The 17,226-nt window shown below is 38.7% G+C and overlaps 1 long non-coding RNA gene across 1 annotated transcript in view; it reads right to left on the bottom strand.

Annotated features, from left to right (window-relative positions):
• Nucleotides 1-17,226, bottom strand: part of LOC110480914 (uncharacterized) — a 43,514-nt gene that overhangs the window by 2,457 nt on the left and 23,831 nt on the right. Inside the window, exon 2 of the long non-coding RNA XR_002467173.2 lies at nt 8,243-8,294. This is a non-coding gene — a long non-coding RNA (uncharacterized LOC110480914). The remainder of the gene's footprint in view (nt 1-8,242; nt 8,295-17,226) is intronic.

The following is a 17,226-nucleotide window of genomic DNA, read 5'->3' on the forward strand; positions in this document are numbered from 1 at the left end:
CTCCTAATATGTACCTTCATTTGGATTCAATTTTTCTAGTTGCAATAATAACCACAAAAAATAACAAAAGACCTCCTCCCATATTACATTGAAAATGCACCTAATAATGATTTCATTTTAAAAACATGGGCTGTCAAAAAAATGCTTTCCACTTAAGGGATAGTTTAAGCCATAGCACACTGGCCAACTGTAGTAGGTTTGCAGTACCATGGCACCAACAGAAAAGCCTAAATGAGACAAAATGCCATGGGATGTCTGGTCCCTAAATTTAGCTAACATATTTCATTGCAGCCTGTTCATGTCCAATGCCTTGTGCTGCAGAAGATGGGTTCTCAGTCTCTCAATAATAGTATGCTGGTTTCAGCTGGGGTAGAGTTAATTTTGTGCACAGAGACTATTATTGGGCTGTGTTTTGGATTTGTGTTGAACACAGCGATGATAATCTAAAGATGTTTTTGTTATTGCTGAGCAGGGCTTACACAGAGCCAAGGCCTCTTCTATTGTTTGTACTGCCACGCTGGCAGGGAGGCTGGGGATACATGGGCGGCTGGGAGGAGACAGAGCCAGGCCAGGTGGCCCCAAATGACCAAAGTGATATTCCAGACCATGTGGCATCATTCTCAATGTATAAAGTGGGGAGAAGGAGGAGGAAGGGGGGACATTTGGAGTGATGGTGGTTTTCTTCCCAATTTAGGTATGCTGGGGGGCCCTGCTCACTTGGAGATGGCTGAACACATTCCTGCCCATGGGAAACACTGAATTCATTCCTTGTTTTGCTTTGCCTGAGTGCACTGCTTTTGCTTTTCCTATTAAACTGTCTTTATCTCAACCCACGGGTTTTCTAGCTTTTGCTGTTCCAATTCTCTCACCAGTCTTACTGGTGGGGGAGTGAGTAAGCTTTTGCATGAGGCTTTGTTGATGGCTGAGGTAAACCATGACAAACAGAAATATGCCTGATTTTCTTTTGGTATTCCTTCTCTTTGGGTGGGTGTCAGTACCATTTCAGTGTTTCCTGAAGTCGAGGCAGTAGGGACATGGAAAGACTTCCTGGCATAGATAGGGTGTTGCCCTGAAAAGTGTAGCATTTAGTCCAACTGCGGAGGCTGTGCAAACCCACTGTGGAACACTTATGATGACTTGTTGACTAGTGGCTTAGACATGGATTGCAAAGTGGCCAAGCATAAAAGCTATTTGAACTGTTGACTTGAATCTGTCTGTAGTCAAGGTAATAAGGCAATTAGACACAAAAATCATTAATAATTTAGCTTAATTGAAACCTAACAATACAGACTTCCTCTGCAATTCCAAGTCATTTCAACTGTTTGGAAAGCATGACCTGTCTCTGTTGTTCCAGTACTTACATAATGTGGGAGGAAATAAAAACTGTCACTAGAATTTAACTTTAAATAACTTGTGGGGTTTTTTTCCATTAATTTGAACCCCCGAATTCTCAGAGCTAGCTCTGATTCTATTTTCAAATAAAGACTCTTTTTATGTGTGGATAAATAAGGCTGTAAGATGTAACTGGCTGTTGTAGAGTGGGGGTGGGACTTTGATGTAGAAGTCATGTTAAAGCAGATGGGTGTGCTGAGCATGCTTCAGCCAGGCTAAATGGGAAGAGCAATTAAATGCTCTTCCACAGTTATTGCTGAAACAACAGGAAGCAGAAATAGCAGAGTAAATAAGCTGCGCCATCAGAGAGGTTTCCCCGGAACTGACAGCAAATTTGGAAACAAAGAGGTTTTTTGGTTGCAGCTGCCAGCGAAAGTCACAAAAGTTCAGGGAAACCAGGAAAAAAAACCCAATAAACAACAAAAGCAGTGGTTTGGTTGAGAAGGAGAAGGAGCAGAATGATTTTTAGGACCTAAAAGGTGGACAGTAATTTCTGGGCTGCTTGTTGATTTACTTTTTTAGTATTCAGGAAAATCAGATGTTCTTTGAAACAACCCAACAACACACAGATATTTGGTGCCCATACTCCTTAGGAAATCAATGGACTGACCTTAATCTATAGGGCACTTGAAGACTTACCTTACATGCTGCAATTTAGCATAACTCCACCAGCCAGGATCACAGAGCCTTGAGGCACTGCAGGAAACCAACATGTCCCAGCCCTGAGAAAGAGTGGCAAATCCACCACTAGCATCCCTCACAGTATTACCATGGAGGATAAATTATACTGCTATCCAGAAGGTAAGGTGCCAGTTCACGTTGCTTGCTGGGCTGCACAGAAATTTGAGCTACTGGAAGAAATGTTGTGTTGGCCTTGGGGACTGATGGGCATGGTACTTTTGCAGTACAATTAACTATCCTGTAATGCTGATATAATCTGTAAACACTTATCATACCTATCTCCTGGCAAGCAGGATAAGAGAGAAAAAAACCAAGGGAAAATACCACTCTTGTTGCAACACTGTGGGAGGATTTAAAGCCATTTGGGAACCAAAAGTAGGAAATTATCACAGCTGAAAAATTGGTGTTTTAAAGGTGCTCTCAGAGGACTTTGACTGCCATAGTATAAATTTAGTATTCACGGTATTAATGGAAAAATTCTAAACTGAACAGGAAATTAAGTTTCTTTCTTGAGGTTATGCTGCAGTGGTAAAGTGATCCTAATTATTTTTAAGACTAAATGCTATTGCTAAGGGTAAATCAGGTTACAAAAAGAAAGAAATCAATAATACAAAGACAGATTTTGAAAATTTCAAATAATAAAACTAGGTAGAGTGGTTTGTATCAAATACAACAGAAAATCCCTTCAGTGAAACATGCATAAGGTTAAGTCTTGAGTGGATACCTCATGCATACACTTTAATGAATAAAAAACATAAATTAAACAAGATAGGGTCAAAACAGAGACAAAGGGATTATATTGAAAATCAGAGCTTTAAGAAATGGGTGGTTGTGCAGACACATGCAATTGATCTTTTTGGTCTTCTCCATGACCTTTTTGCCTCCTGGACTCTGTTTCAGAAATCAGTAGAATGATTTTTTATTAAGTTCAGTTTTCTTTTAACACATAGCAGCAGTCACTGAAATAATAGCTTTTTTTACCCCCTACTGTACAGTTGATTGGCACATCCTTGTTTCACACATTCATTTTATAAATCTTTTAATGCTTTCTCTGATTGAGTCACAGGAAAATGATCCAAGACAAATGGGCAATCTAATCTTCAGATAGTTAGCACAGTGCCTGGCAGCTGAAGAGAAAGCAAACAAAACACCAAAATGTACCAGCAGAGGCACCCATCAGGAATAGATGACTGAAATGTAGAAAGGGCCAGTGGATTCCCACCTGAGGACTGTGTGAAATGCTTAGTGGTCCATGACCAAGGTACTGATACCATAACAGTGCAAAAAGGGTGACAGTGCCAGGTAGTCTTGAATGTTGGTAAGCATGGCTACAGATCTCCCCAGTTAGTTTTGTGCTCATTAGGGCTATAGAAGAAAGGTCTTGCTGAGACAAATGCTGAAAGGGAAAGAGGAGCAAGCAAGATGTACCTAATGTCTTTCATGAAAGATAACAAGATGGGCTATCAAATGTTATCAACCAGCACACAAGAAAAGGGGGTCAGGGACCTCACCTATTCAGCCAAATGGAAATTGGACAGCAATCAATATCTGGAGCAGATTTCAAAAGAGTTTTTCAGATGCATAATCTCAGCAGAGACCAGTGGGAATTGTGTTCTAAAATCCCTTACACAATAATCCCTGCTTTTCCATGGCTATAAAGAAAAATAACAAACATAAGGCGAGGACTGTAGATAGCCTGACACTAGCAGGTTTGAAATGTGTAGAGGTGGCATCTCTTTAAGCCTGAACTCATCACTTGGTAGCTTTGGCTGAGCAGGAGTTTATTATTCATAACTGTAAAATCCACCCCATCTCATTTCATCATCCAAAGCGTACAATCAATAATTCAAGTATGAATTTTAAGAAGATTTCCAAATTAAGCCAGACACCCTAATGTATAGGACATACCACACCAATTAGTATACACAACAGCTTCTGAGTGAGCCAAGATGAGAGCAGCATAGTGAATTGGAAAATATGAATATCATTATGCTGAAGAGATGCTTAGAGCAGTAGGTAGGGAATAAGGTTCAAGCATTGGCATTGCTTTTCAGATGTGACCCTCAATATATTTTTGAGATTTGTATCCAATGCCAGGCCCCTGTAAACTGACTGGCAAATTGATGTGTCCTGGATCACCAGGCTCTTTCACAGAACACAGCTAAACCCATAAATACCATTAAAATTATTAGGATATGAGAGCTCCCAGTTACCTGTATTATACAGTACACTCTTTTCCTCAGGTATATTTTATTCAGTTTCAGCTTGTTCAAATGATCTCTGCAAGGAGAGAAGTGCAGTACAACTGTTTTTTGCAGTGTTGCTTACCTGGTGCCACATGCTTGTTTGTGACATTTTATGGGCACTAGATGGCCTGAATGTGGCAGTGGAGAACATCATCAAATATAATGCAAACAGCAAAATTCCTGCTTCGTGGTGGTCAATCCAGGATGCCTATCATAAATTTAAATCTAGGTTATAAGTAACCTGCCTTCTGCTTTTTGAAGTACTGACATAAAATACTCCTTTTTAACAGAGCCCATAAAACTCCTTGTAGTTTACGTGCATTTACATGTTGAAGACTGCAAGCTTTTTTGTGCAAAGAAGGGAGGAGTCATCTCTCTTTGTGAAATCCATGGTCAGTCTAAGGGCAATGTAACACCACAGGTCGCATATTGCTCTCTTTCAAGTCAAAATACAACAGCACAGTGATGTACCCATTTTTTTCGTTGTTTTGTTTTTATTGCTGATGGACTTTTTAAATTGGATTTTTCATTATTTTATTTTGTAGGTTTTATTTTGTTTGGTTTTGTTTGGGTTCACCCTATTTTTTCTTTTATTTATATAGTTTTATTTACTTTTAATTAGTCCCACTCGTTGCCTTGTTGGCTTTGTTAAATACTAGCTGTCCACACTCATGTTTTTCTGTACTTAATGTCTTGGACTAAGGATTTCTGCTAGGACTGCTGATCTTATTGATGAGCTGGTTGAGGTGTTATTTTTTTTATTTAATGTGACTGTCCTCTAGCTTGGAGGGTTCAAGACAGTGGGGTTGCTTGCTCCTTGGTGTCCTTCCAAGGACTGACATACAGGTGGAGATTCTGTTGCTTGGCTCTGTGGCCAAACACCTGCAGACTGCTCTTTTCTTTTGCTGACCTTGAGCATCCCCCTCTTACAAATTCCTGGCTGTCTTTTATGCCTTTGAAGACAAGCATATTTATTTTAACACATGTGTTGAGAGGGAAGTGTCATCCCTAAAAAAAATAAGGCTGTTGTTTTATTCAGGAAGGGCAGTAAGATACAGCTCTTCCAGTGGGGGAACCACATTTTCCTCTTTGGCTGTGTATCCCAGCCCGTGGGTGAAACAGAGGCTGAAGCAGAACAGTCCATTCAGGCTGCAAAGCTGAACCTGCATACAAAAGCTGAAGGGAATGGAATGGCCAAGGCAGAAACCTCTGTTTCACCTCTTCAGGCCATATCTGTACCTAGCTGACCTTGATGCATAGTTTTCCTGTACAAAGAATGTTGGGCAAGGAGAGACCACCCGCTTCATCAAGCTGGATCTCATTGTGTGGCTGACACCTACACTTCAATGTTCATCAAAACGAGCCAGGTTTTTATCTGTAGTATATAAATGCTAATCAGAAGTATATATTTCTATAGATGTGTTATCAATATCTAGAGGGCACTGGCAGTGCTGCGGTTGTCTGTTTTTCTGGCATACCATCTAGGCTTTCAGGAGATCCAATTTAAATCCAGCTATCAATGAGTTTTGAATGCCATTATCATGTTTTATATTTGGTTCTGGGAAGGTGCATGGTTTATGTTTGTAGTGTGCAGAGTATTGGTTTATATTTATCTTTATTTATTTATTTCTATTTTATTTATATTGGTTTTCCCAATAATTTTTAAAGTAATTGTAATTATGTTTTCTGTGTCATTGCTAGTCATGTGTGTTTGTATTATGCTGCATTCTCAGTCTGGTATTTTCAAGAAGTGGATAAGCAGTGTCCACGATGATACAGTCTCCCTCCTTCCTTTCTAAGCCCATCATACTGGATCTCCTAGCATATGCCTTATGGCCATTAGCAGCCAAAAAAAAAGCCTCAAGGGGATTTTTATGCGTCAGTATTTCTTACTTAGACTAAGATTTCAACAAATCCCCTATTACTCTCCTATTATGATGAAGCCACTTGTGTTTTGTAGCTCTCGCAGAATACCTGGTGCCCAATTTGACAGCCTTTTAGGTTGCACCTTTTAAAAATCTCTAGCTGTATTGTTATGATCATAAAGTGAACTGCTAATAGTCTCCAAAAGCTGACTGCAGTTCTTATGCTCTGTACTTTCTTCCCTCTATCTTCATTTTATCATCACCCATACAAAGAGCCCATTCCTTTGCAGCCGTAATTAAGCTCTCAGTTTCTCTTTCCAGTCCTTCCCTGACAGCGATTATCATGTCTTATTTTTTGTAGTTGCTGAAGCTGTCAATCCACGATGCTTCCCAGGAGCCATGTTCAGGTTCACAGAAGCAGGAAGCAAGCACAGAAGAAAGTCCCAGAAGTCGGTCATCATTTTAAAGATAAGGTCTGATCAGGGAGACATGGTTGCTTAGTTGGGGAAGATTTAAAAGCAGCATATGGTTCATGTTCAGGATATAAACAGCTTACATACACACCCTGCCACCACATGTGTGCTCCAGCTGTCCCCCTAAGCACACACTGCAACAACAGCACAAGCACTTGTGGCATTTTCCCCCAAGTACTCTTTCACCCATTTTAATTTCAGGAAATTTCTGAATTACATGTGTGTGGATAGTCTCAGTTCACTCAGAGAGAAAAAGAGAAAGATTTCTGCCAGGCTAAGCCTGAGAAAAAGTCTGAGAGGAATCTAAACAATCTATTATCTTGCTTTTAGCTCATATTGTTTATAGATATGTTCTACCACAGTGACCTAAGTCCAGTGTACCAATCAGGTGAAATGTTTTTACTTTAAGACCAACAGAATTAATGTTCACAATGTTCTCTATAAAAGAGAGAAGTGCTTTTGAATAAACACTCATTTTACCTTCTAAAATCGTGCAAGTCATTTCACCCATCCCTGGCTCAACTGTGGAGGTTTTTTTTTTTCCCCACAGTTAGTAATGCTTTCTGTATTTCTGCTGCACAATCTGATGCTGTTTCTCCCTTGAGGCCATTTAGATTTTGAACACCCATAAAAACAGCCCTAGTAAAACCAGGTGAAGCTGCAATCCACCACCCTTCTGTGTCTGGCTCCATCTAATACTGTGACTCTTGACTCCCAAAAACTACTATGTCCTCTCAAGTCAAGTCTGACCATAGCAAGAGTTCTAAACCACTTGCTCATTTATCAAGAGGAAGTTGCCCACCTTTGTCTGTCTCCTCTGAATTTTCACCATATTTTGTTTGCAGGTGAAAGAGCCAGAGTAGCACAGTATTCAAAATAGGTATGAACTTTGTGGTTGTACTGGTGTTTAACAGTATTTTCTGTTCTCTATCTGCTCTGTAAAACCTCCTATGATTTTACCCAGCATTTTCCAGAATTAAGCTGGTGTTTTCATGGTCTTGCTCCTGAAAGTTACAGCCAGCTTAGAGGTCATGTCCACTTGAGTCTTGGATTGCTTTTTCCAACGTGCACCACCCTGAATCTGTTTCTTCAAAAATAACTTGGTCAGCCCTTATTTTCACTAGCTTGACCAACTTTGTTTTATTGGGATCTTTCTTAGACTGTGTAAAACAAGGGGAACAGCACAGCTCCTATCACACAGTTTTTAGGGACTCCATCAGTGAGCTCCATCCACATAAAGAACAGCCATTAACGCCTACAACTTGTATTCTGTCTTCAACTACTAACATATCCAGGCACCTCCCCTTACTGGAGCAAGTTTTTCCAGGTAAATTGATCAATTTGTCCCCAGTCTACTTTTAAAGAATCAGAACAGGTTTTTTTCCCTCTGTGCTAGCCCTAATAGGACATGTAAGGCACCAGAAGGTAGAAATACCAAACCCAACAGTGTGATATGAATTTTGTACTCAAAATAAACACAACACATTGTCACATAAATGATTGCCCTGCTATCAAGAAATATTCCCCTATTCTCTAAGAACAATTAACTACACAAGGTTTACAGTACTGGAAGGCATTCACTTACAGACAATGTAGAATAATTTGCAGACGAGGTTGATTGTGCTGGCAGGGTTTAACTGAAAAATAAAACAGAGATACACATTGATTGAAGCTATCTAAATTAAACATGAATGGCTTCTAATGAAAACAGCAGGCAAAACAGCACTTTGAGGCCTCAGCAACAACATTTTTCTCAGTATGGGTTGTGAGGTATCCAAATTAAATAAGGAAAAAAGGTTCCTTGAATGATTTACTAATTTATCACCTTAATACGCATATTTTCAAGTTTATGGATTTATGAAATTACCTTTGGTATTATTCACTCCCCTCACCGCTAAGCATTTCGAGTAACAATTGTACAGATTGTCAAAAATACTGATAGTATAATCAGTGGGGTGCTGTAGGTTATGTCAGAAGAGTTGCTGTCTCTCTGTGACACAAGCAGTGCACCTCACTGTGCAGCACCAAAAATCACCTTTTGTTCTCTCTGCCACTCTCCTAAGGCTCATCAGTTGGAGAAAATAGGTCCATGCTTCCTTCAATCTTCACTGCTGTTTCCATTGACTTTTGTGGAACTACTCTGATTGTCTGGCTACCAATGCCTGGTGATGGATGGAAAATTAATCTGAGACATGCCTGTGGTTCTTCTCAAGTATGAATGGAATATTTTTATTCATTTGATACAGTGGGTTTTCATTTGACACCCAGGCATTTCACTTCTTCTGTAGTATTCCACTTCCTTTGACACTGGCATGCAGTTCCTTCCAGCTACCAACAGATTTCATTATGTTTCTGTTTACTTATGCTTTAGTATCATTAATGAGGATGTTGGCTAAGTCAAGACCTGCCAGTAATCTCTGTGTTATGTTACCTGACAGTGCCTCTCTGTTTTATGTGCAGTTATTTAGTACTACCCTGAGCCATGGACATCTTGCCAGCTCTCAATACACTTGAGAGCAAAGCTGGTGAATAATTTATTAACTAATTTGTGCCTTATGTTCCTGCATGAAATACATATCAACAGGCTGATTGTTACTGACTCATTTCTTACTTGAAAAAATTCAAGAAACACTTACTGCAAACATATTTTAGTGTGTGTGTTGTTGGCAAAGTTCATTAATATAATCTAACTAATACTTTAATAGATATGTGTATATATATATATATATATATATATATATATATATATATATATATATATAATGTCCATGGAGTTTTATTCTTTATGTGATGTGCCAGAGATGCCACATTCCTTTTACCTTTAAGTGTTCAGAGACAACTGTGTTGGTACTGGCTTTTTCAATTTTTTTTTTAAGGATTTATTTCTCTGTGAAGCAGTCCCATCTCTTACTTTTGTTTTCCTTCTGAAAATTAATCCCATATTCACCTTTCACTAATATATTGATCAGTCCCTGCTTGTTTTTTAGTTTTCAGTAGTAATTGCAATAGTAGAAAATCAGACAGAACTTTTTCTTGAAACACCTCTCATTGGAAAATTGATTTTTTATTATGTTTTTTTAAAGAAACTATCTATTTAGTCATTAACTGTTTTGTCCTTGCTAGAAAGCTGATTTTAGTTTATCAAACAAAATGTATTTTGGAAGCATTCTTCAGAAAAAATGTTAGCTGTTTTTTCCCCTTTTGTATTACTTGAGTGGGAAAGTAGGAGGCAAATCTTCATAATACCTTGAGATCATCCAGAACCAGTCCTTTTCATATGTATGTATATTGCTCTAATATTAATACACGCATTTCTTAGTTCCCAGGACTATTCCTTAAAATGTTTTTTGTCTTTTGAGTTCTTTTCAGTAAATTCATGCCCTACCATAAAAAGCAAAAATTTGCTGAAGCCTCTGTAATATAAACTGATACAATGCACACAGGGAAAAATACATCTCAGTCTGAACTCTGTTGTGCTCAGCCCATTTGGACTTGCCCTGCACTTTCAGGTTGATGCAATATTTTTATTTTATCACCTTAGAGTCACAAGCTCCTAGGCAGTGGGTCTGTCATGGCAAAGAAAGAGCTGCCTCTCGCAGGCAGGTGGAACAATTCCTGTACATCAGCCAGTAACCACAGCCCAGCCTTCTGCTGAGAAAAGGACATTTTATTTCAAGTGCCTAAGAGCAGCAATGTCGGTGAAAAAGGTTGCTATAAAGTGACAGACAGATGCTTCACCACCAGATCGTTCAAACAGGATTAAAAATAACAGGGGCAAAATACCCCAACAAAACACACACACACAAAAAAAAAAAAAAAAATCCCAACCACAGCAAACCTAAAATCCAAACAAAATCCCCATTTGAAGCACAATGTTGCAGTACTTCAGTGTATGTTCTATTTTCAGAAGGCGCTAAAGAAGCTGAAGCACAATAGGCAATGATTTTTACATTATTCACACCAAAAAGTATTTGTAGAATAATGCAAATACGCAGTGGCAGCCTGCGGGCTGTTGTTGAAGGGTAAATGTTTACAGGAACACTGGGTGTGAGGCTGTGTTGGGTTTGTATGGCACAGTTCCCGTAGCAGAGGGGGTACAGGGGTGGCTCCTCTGAGAAGCTGCCAGAAACTTCCTCTTTGTCTTGCAGGAGGGAGTGGTGGCAGGGAAGGTGTTTTTAAGATTTCACAGAATGATAGAATAATAGAACAACCTAAGTTAGAAAGGACCTATGAGTATTACCAAAGTTCAGCTGCTGGCCCTGCACAGCCCACTCCAAGGGTCACACCATGTGCCTGAGAATGTGTCTAAATATTTCTAGAACTCTGTCAGGCTTGATGTTGTGACCAGTTCCCTGGGGCACCTGTTCTAGTGTCCAACAACCATTTGAGTGAAGACCCTTTTCCTAATATCCAACCTAAACTTCCCTTGACATGTCATTCCCTTATCACCAGAGAATAGATCAGTGCCTGCCCCTCCACTTCCTCTGTGAGGAATTAGTTTTATTTCTCATTTTCCTCTTCTGATTTTGGTTGGTGAATGCCTAAGTCTTGATATTTGACTGTGCACTTGAAGAAACTGGAAGGCAGATGTGCTTTGGGAAACATGGGATGTAGGAACAGAAAATCCAGGAGAACCCACTTTTTCATGACTAGAGAAAAATTTCCAAGACAATCCTGTTTTCCATTGATAACTTACTTGCTTAGACATGGAGCTCAAACCTGACACTTAGATAAAACAGCTAAAGCAGCTGTAGTGGTGGAAAAAAGACAAAAAATAAACACCTACCTCTGTAGAGATTCCTACTCAAGTCACCAGTCACCTACACATGAGCCTTAGGAAAGGCTAGTGCAAAGGGGCATGTACTAATGTGCACAAGATTTTTTGTAACCTCACTGCCATACCCAACTGGTAACAACTTGTCAGAACACTAATCTTGCTATTGCTCGAATATGTTACATTATTTATTAAAATTGAAACTGCATTTAAAATACAGGTATTATGAGTTATCCATGTATTCAAATGATAATGAAGTTTAAAAAGAAAAAAAAAGTGAGGTGATTTTGTTTCTTTGATAGTCTTTTAACTGCCAAATCTTCCCATCCACCCCACAACAGCATGGGATTGTTAATCTTCCCACTTGCTGAAAGCAGTGATTTTTTTTTTTCTTTGAGCTTTTTGCAAGCTAAGGCAAAGCTTCTTTTCCTGTTGTGGGGTAGAGGTCCAGGAAAACAGAGGCTCCCTCACATTTGCTTTCAAGCTCTTGGAGAACTTATAAATACTTTGTGACTGCTCTTAGAAAAATATGAATTTAGCAACCACCTTCTTTGGGGATGGATCCTTGGCTTGTGCAAACTGTCAGAGCTGAGTTGAAATCAGTTATGCAGTGCGGTATTTTGCTTTAACTCCATGCTCTAAGTCATTAAATCCCAAACTGAGAATGGCTGTGTCAAAACCCTTGAACCACCTGCTCAGCTAGAAAAGGAGCAAAGTCTAAGTATTTAGCTATATTAGATGTACACATGAAGATAATTCTGTGAAATTAAAATCCTGTTTGGGTGAACTTGTGCATTTTGATTCTGGGAGGAAAAGAGGGTGTATAAATGATTTGTGTGCGAGATCCACTGCCTCTCAGTTCAGCTGGGATCATCACATATCATCCTTAGCCATGAAAATCTTCCCAGCTGCCATAAACTGCTCTGTATGTACAGACCTTATAGTGTAGCTGCAAGTAACAAAAAACATCATAGCAAGGGTCATATTTTGATTTTTCTGGTTTGCTTTTGGACCATAAAGTCACCAGAAGGCATGGACAGCAGGAAAAGGGATTTATGTTCCCTGTCTCTTCCAATCTGAGAACTAGAAGGCATGAAATAAAACTAGGCAAGGCTAGTTTTGAAACAGAGAAAGGATTCCTTTTTCACAGCACTTGGCATTAGAAATGGGGACTCAGGGCCACGGGACAGTGGAGCTGCTGGTGACTCATGTACATGTGACAAAGCAATGGGGCACATCCAGAGACAAGAACTGCTTGAAGAGTTGTCAAATGCCAAGCCTCCCACACCAGGTGCAGCAATGCACCCTGCAGCATCTGTGAGAGCCCTCTGGTGAAGCACCACTCCGTGCTTGCCCTACCCATATTTCAGCAGGGAGGATACTGGTGTGATCAGCTGATCCACTACCCTTTTTCTTATATTCTGGTTGTTCTATGCTGTAGTTCTGCAATATGACTCTTACACTCTTGCCTGTTGATAAATTGTTTGTATGGTGGATGGACAAAACCACTGGATTCTCTGGAGAGCTGAACTTCTACTTAACTATCTTCTGCTTGCTCTTTAGCTTGTACTTGAGTTTTGCCTCTACATTCAGTTATCTCTGTTCATCTGAAATTTACCCAGACTAATGAGTAGCCTTGTGTTAATGGAAGCTTCAGTTTTCTGTGGATAAATTATTTAGGGAGAGGAGGAATAGAAGACTGTTCTATATTGAGGACTAGGACTTCTAAAAATAAATAAAAAGAAAAGTAAGTCAAGAGTTAACAAAATATTACTTCATCAAAATAAACACATCTAAAGGAACAACACATTGTAGAAATATCCATAAGCACACCTATATTAGCAAACTTGAGACAATACATTTCTGTGGGAGGCTAATGTAAAAAAGTATGTTTCCCTTGTGAAAACATCTTTGACAATATCTGCTTGTTTTACCATTTTTCAATCTTTTTAAAATGTGTCATTCCCTATCTATATGGCTTATTCATGCAAAAGTGTATATGTAGTCCTAATTCTTGCTCCATTCCCATTGCAGTCAGAAAATCACTATCTGATTATACCCTAAATTGGGAATTCAGGTTTCAACTTGATTTGTTGTTTGAAGGTTTCCTTTTGTTTTCCTTCTTTTTTTCTCTCTGTGGAGAGATCTTCTTGTTGCTACAGCCATGCAACAGAGATGATTCATTCTGGATGGGAGAAATCAGCTTTGTCATGATGGCAAGGGGAAGAGCTTAGGTTAGTATAGGAGTTATATCTTGCAGGATTTATATTTTTATTATATATTTGTTTATTATATTTGCATATACTTTTATTCTATCCTATCATATGTAAATGTATTATGTATTTATGTAATCCAGTAGGAATTAGACAAGTCTAATTTTGCTGATGGTTACTGGATCTCCCCAGATATTACAGAGTAGAACTTCACCTGGTGTGGGAAGCAATTGCTTAGGTGGTAACAGAGACTTTGACAAATTCTGGTTACGCCTCAAAGATTTGAAGACTCTCTGGCTTGTTTTATGCAGCATGACTTCTTCTTGTAGGCATTACAACATTTTTCCTTGGTGAAAATGGTAATCCTGTAAATTTTCCCACTCCTCTGAACTTGCCCAAAAGTGGCACAGCATTTAGAAGGAGCCACAATTTCTCAGTAAGGGAAATTAATTATCCATGCCACCCATTGCTGAGATTTCCAAAAAGAAAGATATTAAAGTATGATTGTTTTCTGTAATGTCAATACCTGCACTCTAAGAATTAGAGGTGTTGCAAAGTTAGTTGACTTAGCCCACCAATGGTAATGATGTTTTGTTACCACAGAGAAGATTCATGCTGTATTTAGTAATTCATAGTTCTGATTGTACAAACCTATTCCTTTGTGCTGTGATAAACTAGCCTGGGAAACCAGACATGGGAGTCATAAACTGGGCCTGGCAAGAAAAAACTTGTGGTCAAGTTGGGGTCAAGTCCTAATTTTTTTTTCTTTTCAAAATGAAGCCAGCATTTACCTGGTAGGAGTGATCAGGCTGACATGTAATAGACTATAAGAATGATAAATAGCAAAATTAATGAGAGATTATCACTATGACCTCAGATTTGTAATAAGGGGCATCTGTATTGCACCAACTTTGGACCAATTTCCCTTCCTGAAGGCAGGCTGAACTGGCTTAATGGGAATTGAGAAAACCCAACAGTGAGTATTTCTCAAAAATCTGGAGAGCAATACACACTAGCACAATTTCACAGTACCAGCTCTACAGCTAAAACAATGCATTTCCTCATGCCAAGCTCCACTGCTGAGGCAGCCTTTGGAAAGTGATTGCACCCAGCACATCAAAATCTCAAGGATACAAGGGAACTGGATTGGAACTAGATGTTATTCATGGTCCCTTCCAGCCCAAATCATTCTATGATTCCACATGTTTTGCAACCCATCTGAAGACTGTGATCTTCCTTGCTCTTCAGGCTGTTCCTTGAAATGAACATCAAAGGATTTTTTAGGTCTTGCCACTGGGATTCAGAGCCCCATATGTCTTAGCCCTTTCTTTCAAATCCTATCATAACACAGCTTTGTAACATCTACACTATATACTATACAAGAATAAGGGGTTTTGCCTAATTTCCTGGGTTTTATAATACCTCTCTGCTCAACTGGCCAAAAGACACATATTTTATTTTAAGTGAAAGTTTTCCTGTTCCTGTTCTTGCCTTCCACTAATACTTAGACTAACACCACTTCACAGTGACCATGGTGAGCCTGTATTATGGTCCATGTATTTTTTAAGAGGCTGACAAGGAACATCTGTCCAGGCAGGAAAAAAGCTGTGGAAAAAGTTCTGGGGATTAAGTTTTCTGCATTTTACATTATAATGACATTTCCAATCACTTGAGAACCGCATGATTGCCTTTCATAGCTCCTGGGAATCTTGACTCAGTGAGTGAGAAATGTACTCTTAAATAACGGCACTCGTTCTAGATTTTCTCCTTAAGGATGCATCGGACCTTAATGAATCAGCTTTTTCATGCAATTCCAATCACTGTGTAAGTCTGCCCTCTGACACTGCCTGCATGCAAATCCTTCATGCATAATTCTCAGCACACTGAACTCTCTTGGCAAAAAGTCCGCAGGTTGCTGTCATTGTCAGTAGCTCTCCTGCTCTGCAACTTCACTGCCTTTTTGGCTGGGCTTTTTATTTGGTTTACTTTTCCTCTTGATACTGGGTTTTTGTCTTTCTGATACTATATAATTTTTAACCAACAGCAACCATATTCCTCCCAACATTGACAAAAACGGCTCCTGAAACTGGAGCAAGGAGAGGAAGCATGGCACTGGTCATTTAATCAGTCTTTTGTCTTGTACTTTAGAAACATTAATTTACATTAACATATGCAATTCCACAGGCAGCTCTGAGCCTTATCAGCCTTATGAATCTCATGATTGACTGTGGCTCTTACTAGAGTTTGGGCTATGCAGCTGAAACACAAAGGTGAGTCCAACTTTTTTAGGACACCTGGAACAAAAGGACTCCTTCTTCCTTTCCTTCCTGTTGGGGAAAACTGCCAGGAATACTTTGAAAAAAAGTATTTCAAAACTGCTTTGAAAATGCAATCGTCTAGAGGCTGAACCAGGGAGAAAGTGTTTTTTGGATTACCTAACTTCAGTTATTACATCATGCTAGTACAAGAGGGGAGCTAAAAGCTAGCAACGAGCTAGCATTTAAAGCAGCTATAAAATCACAGAAATGCAACGTTTAGTCTTTGAAATTTAACAATGAAAAGCATTCGATTCCTACTTTTATTTCCTGTTTTTATACAGAAGACTTAAATTTTATATGAGATTGTTTTCCCATTGTATATTACTGTTCCTGGACATTTCCCATTTCCCCAAAGCAGTACTGGTCCTCTGCACTGCTAAACCCATCAGACTATTGAGAACATGGGTCTGGAACAAAGAATGATCTACTATAATTACTTTTAGAAGCAATTGTACTTAAGAAGCACACGTATTCAATATGAATTATTATTTTTTCCTTTATCAATACATAATGAATTTATTACAGTTGGGCAATTTAGTGCACCCTTGTTTTCAATTTAATTGGATTCCCTTTAATGCCCATATTTAACTTTCTAGCTAAAAGGTTTGATATTCCTTTGAGAGTTGTATTTTCTTTTTCCCATATTACACATTTATATCTCTGTCTCTGTTGTGAAAGTCTTGCATGTTCCAGGTGGTTAAGAGGATAAAAACCAAGTAATTTATGCATGCAATAAAATAGCTTATTATAAAAGCTTGTCAAAAACATAGAACTAGAGTCAATGTATTTTTGAACTTTGAAAGCTACTTTCATGTGGAAAAGAGTTTCAAAATTTTAGCTGAATACAAAGTTATTTTCCGAAAAAAGTCAGTTTTAAAGATGGGACATTCTACTAACTGTTTTTCTATTTTCTACTTTATAAAGATGACAGAAGTTTGGTATAAAGCCAGAAATGTTTAGACCAAAAAATTGAGGGGAAGCAGAATTCCTATCAATATACTGAACTATTTTATTTGAAAAACAATTACAATCAGATATCAATTCATGATTATGTATTATTAAAATGACAATTTTTTCTTTCAGCTATTTTTAAATCTCTTGAAATTTAGAATTGCTAGATTTAAAACACACTGAATAGAACAATAAATTATTCCATTGTTTCAATGCCTCCACAGAGGTGAGAATGTATGTCCATACTGACAGTTCTAGGAACTTATTCCCACATCCTCAACCAACTTTGTTGTTGCTGCTGAAGTCATTGGGA

This window comes from Lonchura striata, chromosome 4 (assembly GCF_046129695.1).
Source record: "Lonchura striata isolate bLonStr1 chromosome 4, bLonStr1.mat, whole genome shotgun sequence".
In the NCBI taxonomy this organism is placed as follows: domain Eukaryota; kingdom Metazoa; phylum Chordata; class Aves; order Passeriformes; family Estrildidae; genus Lonchura; species Lonchura striata.